This window comes from Callorhinus ursinus, unplaced genomic scaffold, assembly GCF_003265705.2.
Source record: "Callorhinus ursinus isolate GAN/ISIS: 27379988/994484 unplaced genomic scaffold, GSC_fseal_2.0 scaffold124, whole genome shotgun sequence".
Taxonomy (NCBI): domain Eukaryota; kingdom Metazoa; phylum Chordata; class Mammalia; order Carnivora; family Otariidae; genus Callorhinus; species Callorhinus ursinus.
In genome coordinates, this window is record NW_027397186.1 from 963,653 (window position 1) to 971,958 (window position 8,306).

The following is an 8,306-nucleotide window of genomic DNA, read 5'->3' on the forward strand; positions in this document are numbered from 1 at the left end:
CTGATATAAGAATTGCTACCCCAGCTTTCTTTTGAGGTCCGTTGGCATGGAAGGTGGATCTCCATCCCTTCACTTTCAGTTTGGATGTATCTTTAGGTTCAAAATGAATCTCTTGTAGGCAGCATATGGATGGGTCCTGTCTTTTTATCCAATCTGCAACCCTGTGCTGTTTATGGGAGCATTTAGGCCATTCACATTGAGAGTGATTATTGAAAGATATGAATTAATTGTCATCATGTTTCCTGTGAAGACCTTGTTTTTATAGATTGTCCCTGTAAATTTCTTTTCTATATAACTCTTGGGGTCTTTCTCCTTTTATAGAACCCCCCTTAATACTTCTTGTGGGCTGGCTTAGTGGTCATATATTCTTTCAGTTTCTGCCAGTCTTGGAAGCTCTGCATCTCTCCCTCCATTCTAAATGACAGCCTTGCTGGATAAAGTATTCTTGGCTGCATGTTCTTCCCATTTAGTACCTGAATATGTCTTGCCAGGCCTTTTTGGCTTGCCAGGTCTCTGTGGGTAGGTCTGACGTTATTCTGATGTTCCTCCCTCTGTACGTAAGGAATCTCTTCCCCCTAACTGCCCTTAAGATGGTTTCCTTGGTTCTAAGATTTGTGAGTTTTACTCTTACATGCCGGGGTGTTTGCCTGTTTTCCTTCATCTTGGGAAGGGTCCTCTCTGCCTCTAGGACACGAATGTTTGTTTCATTCCCTGGATTAGGGAAGTTCTCAACTACAATTTGCTCAAATATATTTTCTAGTCCTGTCTCTCTCTCTCCACTCCCTCCGGGTTTCCAATAATTCTGACCATTGGAACGCTTCACGGTGTCACTTATTTCTCTGATTCTATTTTCATGGATTTTGAGTTGTTTTTCCCTGGCCTCCTCTTTTCCCTTTTTATCCATTAAATGGTCTTCCAGGTCACTAATTTGTTCTTCTGCCTTACTTACCCTAGCTGTGATTGTCTAGATTATATTGGATCTCATTGATAGCATTTTTAAGTTCTGCCAATTCAGCTTTCATTTCTACCCGTAGAGACTCTATGTTGCCATTAATTGATTTCTCCTTTCTAGCTATTGTCTTCACAATTGCTAGCCTGAATTCCATCTCCGACTTCTTGGTTATATCTGCATCCATTTGTAAATCTGCTGCATAAGTCATAATCTCTGAGTCTTTTGTATTTGGGGGGTTCCTCCTCCTAGTCATTCTGTTGATAGGCTGTTGAGGCAATGTATAGAGTCCAAATTATTGACCAGAACCCAAGCAAGATGCACCTGTTTTCTAGGGACTTTAGGGTTGCTGGCCTCTGGTTTTCCCAGCCTGTCTTCTGGGGGAGGGGCCTGCCTGCCGCTCTGTTACTGAGGCAACCCTATTTGGGCAGAGTTGCCCTGCCCCCCTGTGGCAGGGAATGGGCTCAGTGGGAACCGTTTTTGGGGGGCTTTTGTTCTCTGGCGGCTTTGCATCTCTTCCGAGAGTCAGAGCAGAAAAGACCATTTCCAACCCTCTGCCTCAGAGCAGAGAGACCGCAGTCTGTTCTCCAGTGAGCTCTCCAGGCCACACCATCTCTGTTACTGTCTGTGCTGCTAAAAACTGCTGCGTCCTGGGTTATGCGCCCCTCTGCAGCGCTCCCAGTCCTGCCTCCAGGTTGGGGCACATCTCTGCCCTTCGTGCCTCTAAAACCACCAGCTGCTCCCATTTCGCACCCACGAAATATATATTTGGCTGTTCCCAAGTTGGGGACATAAATATTTACAATTGTTAGACCTTCTGGTTGGATAGACACCTTTATTATGATATAGTGTCCTTCTTCATCTCTTTTTACAGTCTTTGGTTTCAAATCTAGTTTGTCTGATATAAGTATGGCTATTCCAGATTTCTTTTGATATTAATTAGCTTGATAGATGTTTTTCCACCCTCTCACTTTCAATTTGGAGGTGCCATTGTAAATGGAATTGTATTCTTAATTTTGTTTTAGATTGTTCATTGCAAGTGTGTAAAGGACAATTGATTTTCATATGTTATTCTTATGTCCTCCAATTTTGCTGGAGTCATTATTAATTCTAATAGTGGATTCCTTAGGATTTTTCTGCACAGAAGTTCATATTATCTGTGGATATAGTTTTACTTCTTCCTTTCCAATCCAATTCCAAGGATACCTTTCTTTTTCTTGCCTAGTCACCCTGGAAACCTCTGATGCAATGTTGCATAGCAGTGCTGAGAAAAAACATCTTTGTAATTTTTGTAATTTTGTGGGGAACACATGTAATATTTCACCATTAGTGTGTTTTAGTTCTGGGTTTTTCATGAAAGCTTTATCAGGCTGAGGAATTTTTTCCCTTCCATTCCTAGTTTGTTAAATATTTTTTTTATATCATGAGGAATCTTCGATTTTGTCAAATATTTTTTCCTGTGTCTGGGGAGATAATCATGTGGTTTTTATTATTCTATTTTTATAATGTATTACATTAATTAATTTGGGGGTGTTAAACAAACCTTGCATTCTTGAGATAAATCCCACTTGGTAAAGGTGTGTAACTCTTTTTTAATTCTCTAGATTCTGTTTGTATTTTGTTGATAAATTTTACATTCATATTCATAAAAATTATTGATCTGTAGTTTTCTTGTGATGTTATTGTCCAGTTTTGATATCAGGACAATACTCTCCTTATTAAATGATTTGGGAACTGTTCTCTTTTCATGTTTTTTGTAAGATTTTGTGAAGTATTGATTATCCTTTAAATATTTGGTAGAATTCAGTTCTGAAGTCATTTGGACCTGGGGTTCTGTTTGTGGGTAGTTATTTCTTTTTTACTAATTCAATTTCTTCACTTATTATATATGTCTATTCAGATTGTTTCTCTTCTGAAGTAATTTCTATAGTTCATGCCTCTCTAGGAATTTGTTCATTCCATGTAAATTATCTAATTTATTAGCATATAATTGTTCACAGTATTCCTTTATAATCCTTTTTATTTGTCCCAACTTTTATATCCAATTCTAGTATAGTTTGAATTTTATCTCTTTCTTCTTGATCAATCTATCTAAAAGTTTGTTAATTTTGTTAATCTTTTCAAAGAACCAGCTTTTGGTTTCACTCATCTTCTTTATTGTTTTCCTTTATATTTGATTTCATTAATTTCCACTCTAGTCTTTATTATTTCCTTCTTTTTTGGCTGCATTATGTTCAGTTTGCTCTTCTTTCTCCAATGTCCTAAGGTGAAAGTTTAAATTACTGGTTTTAAATCTTTCCTTTTTATTAATATTAGCATTTACAACTATAAATTTCCATCTAAGCACTGCTTTAGCTGCATCTCATAATCTTTGGTATGTTGTGTCCTCATTTTCATTTATCTCAAAATATTTTCTGATTTCCCTTTTTATTTTACTTTGACTCATTGGATATTCAAGTGTGTTGCTTGATTTCCACATATTTATGAGCTTCCCAAATTTATTTTTCTGTTATTGATTTCTAATTTCATACTTTGGTGATCAAAGAACTACACTGAATTGTTTCTATACTTTGGAATTTTTTGAGGTTTGTTTCATGGTCTAACATAAGGTTTATCCTGGAGAATGTTCCATGTTCACTTGAGAAGGATGTATGTTCTGTTGTTGAGTGGCATGTTCTGTAGATGTCTATTAGGGCTAATTGCCTCAACATTAATTAGTATTGTTCAAGTCTTCTTTTTCTATGTTGATTTCTGCTTAGTTTTTTTTTATTTACTTATTTAGGAGAGATCACTGGTTAATCATTACCAGCCAATTTTATTTATACAGGAGTCATAATTATAATCAGTATGAAAATTAAGCAAAGACATTTATTGTCATGTGTGTGAGGATATGCAAAACAAGTCAAGTATGAGTTACACCAAAGTAGGTATGTAATTTTTTTTTCTCCACTCCTCTGGTGGATGTGCAAGTTCATACTTCTCCCTCACATTAGAGACAACCATATCCAAATGGAGCCAGTGAACCTCTTCTGATCACAGGTGACTAAGGTGAAATCCATAGCAGGCCATGTGCTTTACTTTATGACTGTCTGCTGTCTTCTGAATGATGCCCCAAATGTCAGTAGCATCTCCATGCCTGATAATACTGGTCCAAGTGGTTGGCTCACTGCTGTTTTCGAAATAATAAAAGACCTTCAACAATTGCTCCATTGCCCCAGGGGAACGTTCCACTCTAGGACCTAGGTGAGTATTGATACTCGAATTCAGTGTGTGATTCAAGTTTGGGTCAAAGTACGCAGCTTCCATTATTTTGCTAGATGCTCTGTATCTGTCATGCTAGTTCCAAAGGCCGCAGTAACTCTGTGAAGTCAAACGATGGTTTAAAGAAAATGCTCCTAGTTTCTCTTTTCTCTTTCCATAGTAGTCTGAGAACTCAAACCTCTCTGGGTTCAGGGAAGCGAAGGTAGACTACTGCAAGGTGGCACCACGAACTGATCTCCGCGCTCCTTCTCATGCCTCACACAGCAGGTGCACAGAGGTCCTGCCCCTGCTACGGCGGTAGCAGCCCCAGCAGCAGCCAGCTTGCGCTCTCCTGGGCGGTACTGCTTTGGCACGGGCCCTGCATGCCTGGCGACTGGCTGAGGCGCACGACCCCGCCACTGCCTGGTTGTTTTATTATTGAAAACGGGATATTTAAAAGTCTCCAAAACTACTGTATACTTATTTCTCCCTTCAGTTCTGTCAGTGTTCACTTCATATATCTTCATACTCCGGAATTTAATTGTATATGTTTGTAACTGTTATATCTTCTTTTTCTTAAGTTTTAATTATAGTAAAATACATATAATATGAAACTTACCATCTTAACCATTTAAGTGCACTGTTCACTAGTGTGAAGTACATTCACATTGGTGTGCAATCTCGAGAACTCTTTTTAACCTCCAAAACTGAAATTCTTTGTCCATTAAAGGACAACCTTTCCATTCTCTCCTCCCTAGGCCTTTGGTAACCACTTTTTCACTCTTTGTTTATTTTTTTTTAAAGATTTTATTGATTTATTTGAGAGAGAGAGAATGAGAGATAGAGAGCACGAGAGGGAAGAGGGTCAGAGGGAGAAGCAGACTCCCTGCTGAGCAGGGAGCCTAATGTGGGACTCGATCCCGGGACTCCAGGATCATGACCTGAGCTGAAGGCAGTTGCTTAAGCAACTGAGCCACCCAGGCGCCTGCACTCTTTGTTTAGATGAATTTGACCGACCTAGGTGCCACATATAAGTGGAATTATCCAGTATGTCTTTTTAATGAATAGCTTATTTCACTTAGCATACTGTCCTCAAGATTCATCCATGTTATAGAATGTATGAGAATTTCCTTCCTTTTTAAGGCTGAATAATATTCTTTTGTATGTATATACCACCATTTGTTTATCCATTAATCCATTGATGGACACTTGGGCTGCTTCCAACCTTTTGGCTATTGTGATTAATGCCCATACTACTCAAAGCAACCCACAGATTTTAAGTTTTCTGGGTAACTGCCATACTGTTTCCCATAGTGGCTGCTCATTTCCACCAACAGTACACAAGGGTTCCAATTTCTCCACATCCTTGCCAGCACTTTTTGGGTTTTTTGAGATTAGACATTCTAGTGGGTATGAGGTTGTATGTCATTGTGGTTTTGATTTGCATTTTTGTAATGACTGATGATGTTGGCTGTTTATTTATCTTCTTTGGAGAAATGTCCATTCATGTTCTTTGCCTAATTTTTAATTGTTGTTGTTGAAGTGTAGAAGTTCTTCATATATTCTAGATATTAGCTTCTTATCAGATATATGATTTGCAAATCTTTCTCCCTTTCTGTAGATTGAATTTTCATTTTGTTCATTGGTCCTTTGCAAAATTTTTAATTTTTTTTTCAAAGATTTTATTTATTTGACAGAGAGAGACACAGCAAGAGAGGGAACACAAGCGGGGGCAGTGGGAGAGGGAGAAGCAGGCTTCCCACGGAGCGGGGAGTCCGATGTGGGGCTCAATCCCAGGACCCCGGGATCATGACCTTAACCAGAGGCAGATGCTCAACGACTGAGCCACCCAGAAAAAAAAAATTTAATTTTGATATAGTTCAATTTATGTGTTTTCTACTTTTGTTGTGTGTGCTTTTGGTGTCATATCCAAGAAATCACTGCCAAATCCAATGTCATGAACCTTTCCCCCTGTATTTTCTTCTAAGAGTTTTACAGTTTTAGCTCCTAACTTTAGGTTTTTTATCCATCTTCAATTAATTTTTGTGTATGGTGTAATGTAAGGGTCCACCTTCATTCTTTTGCATGTGGATATCCGCTTTTCCCAGCACCATTTGTTGAAAAGACTGTGCTTCCCCATTGAATGGTTTTGACACTCTTGTTGAAAATTATTTGACTGTATATATAAAGGTTTCTTTCTGGGCTCTTCTATTCCATTTATCTATATGACTGCCTTTATGCCAGTACCATGCTGTTTTGAATATTGTAGCTTTGTAATATAGTTTGAAGTCAGGAAGTATGATGCCTCCAGCTTTGTTCCTCTTTCTCAAGATTGATTTGGCTATTCAGACTCTTGTGGTTCCATACAGATTTTTGGATGTTTCTTTTTTCTATTTCTGTGAAAAATACCATTGAAATTTTGATACAGATTGCATTGAATCTGTAAATTACTTTGAGCAGCATGGGCATTTTAACAGTACTGATACTCCTAATTCATGAGCATGGAATACTTTTCCATTTATTTGTGCCTTCTTTAATTTCTTTCATCAATGTCTTCTAGTTTTCAGTACACAGATCTTTCATCTCCTTGGTTAAATTTATTCCTAAGTATTTTATTCTTTTTGATGCTATTATAAATGAAATTGTTTTCTTAATTTCTCTTTTTTAAATTTATCTTTAATTAATTAATTTTTTTACTTTAAATTTTTTATTGTTATGTTAATTACCATACATTGCATCATTAGTTTTTGATGTAGTATTCCATGATTCATTGTTTGTGCATAACACCCAGTGCTCCATGCAGAATGTGCCCTCTTTAATACCCATCACCAGGCTAACCCATCCCCCCACCCCCCTCCCCTCTAGAACCCTCAGTTTGTTTTTCAGAGTCCATCGTCTCTCATGGTTCGTCTCCCCCTCTGATTTATTCCCCTTCATTCTTCCCCTCCTGCTATCTTCTTCTTTTTTTTTCTTAACCTATATTGCATTATTTGTTTCAGAGGTACAGATCTGTGATTCAACAGTCTTGCACAATTCACAGTGCTCACCATAGCACATACCCTCCCCAATGTCTATCACCCAACAACCCCATCCCTCCCACCCCCCCCACCACTCCAGCAACCCTCAGTTTGTTTCCTGAGATTAAGAATTCCTCATATCAGTGAGGTCATATGATACATGTCTTTCTCTGATTGACTTATTTCACTCAGCATAACACCCTCCAGTTCCATCCACGTCATTGCAAATGGCAAGATCTCATTTCTTTTGATGGCTGCATAATATTCCATTGTGTATATATACCACATCTTCTTTATCCATTCATCAGTCGATGGACATCTTGGCTCTTTCCACAGTTTGGCTGTTGTGGACATTGCTGCTATAAACATTGGGGTGCATGTACCCCTTCAGATCCCTACATTTGTATCTTTGTGGTAAATACCCAGTAGTGCAATTGCTGGATCGTATGGTAGTTCTATTTTCAACTTTTTGAGGAACCTCCATACTGTTTTCCAGAGTGGCTGCTCCAGCTTGCATTCCCACCAACAGTGTAGGAGGGTTCCCCTTTCTCTGCATCCCCGCCAACATTTGTTGTATCTTCTGTTATATCTTCTAAATGAATTGACTGCTTTGTACATATAAGTTTTGTACATAATGTCCTTTTTTATCTGGAGCAGTTTTTCTGTTTATGTGTAATGTGTCTTTATATCAATATAGCTAATTCAGCTCTCTTGCAGTTACTGTTTGCATGTAATACATTTTCTATCCTTTTATTTTCATCCCAGTTATGTCTTTGAATCTAAAGTGAGCTTGTTGTATACAGCATATAGTTGGATCATAATTAATTATCCATTCTGTCAATGTCTGTCTCTTAATTGGTGTGTTTAATGTGCTTATATTACATGTAATTAATTATAAAAACTAAATTACTTCTATTTTTTATTTTCTATGTGTCTCGTGTTATTTTTGTTCTTGTATTCCTTCATTACTCCTTTCTTTTGCATTAAATGAGTATTTTGTAATGAAGCATTAACACTTCTCTACTTTTTTTTTTTAACACTTCTCTACTTTTTTACTCATATAGTTGTTGTTGTAGGGCTTACCATATACATTGTATCTT

At 37.7% G+C, this 8,306-nt stretch overlaps 1 pseudogene; it reads right to left on the minus strand.

Annotated features, from left to right (window-relative positions):
• Positions 1 to 3,862: 3,862 nt before the first annotated feature.
• Positions 3,863 to 4,279, minus strand: LOC141371910 (focal adhesion kinase 1 pseudogene; annotated as a pseudogene).
• Between the last annotated feature and the right edge of the window lie 4,027 nt (positions 4,280 to 8,306).